We start from the raw sequence: 540 nt of genomic DNA, 5'->3' as shown, positions 1-540 counted from the left end.
ACCTGGTCTAGTGGAAGGTGTCCCTGCTGCTGGCAGGGGGGTTGGGACTGGATGAGCTTTAAGGTCCCTTCCAACCCAAACCAGTCTGGGATTCTGTGACTCTAGGAAATGAACAGCACGAGGACTGGCAGAGACACCCGTGCACTAGTGTCTGTGGAGTCTCTGCCTGCACCAGCGCGGAGCTCAGCTCCTTGTGACAGCGCTGCAGCATGAGCACGTGTTAGGACAGGCCTGAAACCCCCCTGGATGGACACGGATCCTCCACAAATAAAACCACCAAACACAGCCTGAGCCACAGACGCTCCCAGCTCTGGCTGCAATTCAAAGAGAAACTCTGTTTTCCCTTTGTGACAGGAGCAGGAGCGCAGCTTCTGCTGGGTCCTTTCAAACCCAAACCCGCTCTGATCCTCGGGAGTCAAACTCCACCACAGAACAAAGCTTCACCGTGGAACCAGAGCCCGGCACAGGAAAGGAACCACCGTCCGCTGGCAGAGGCTGCGGTGCTCAGCCCCGGTCCCGTGGGGGGGACCGGGCAGGATC

The sequence above is a fragment of the Antrostomus carolinensis genome, unplaced genomic scaffold (assembly GCF_000700745.2).
Source record: "Antrostomus carolinensis isolate BGI_N321 unplaced genomic scaffold, ASM70074v2 scaffold17492, whole genome shotgun sequence".
Lineage (NCBI taxonomy): Eukaryota > Metazoa > Chordata > Aves > Caprimulgiformes > Caprimulgidae > Antrostomus > Antrostomus carolinensis.
Note: the sequence above shows the minus strand (reverse complement) of the source record.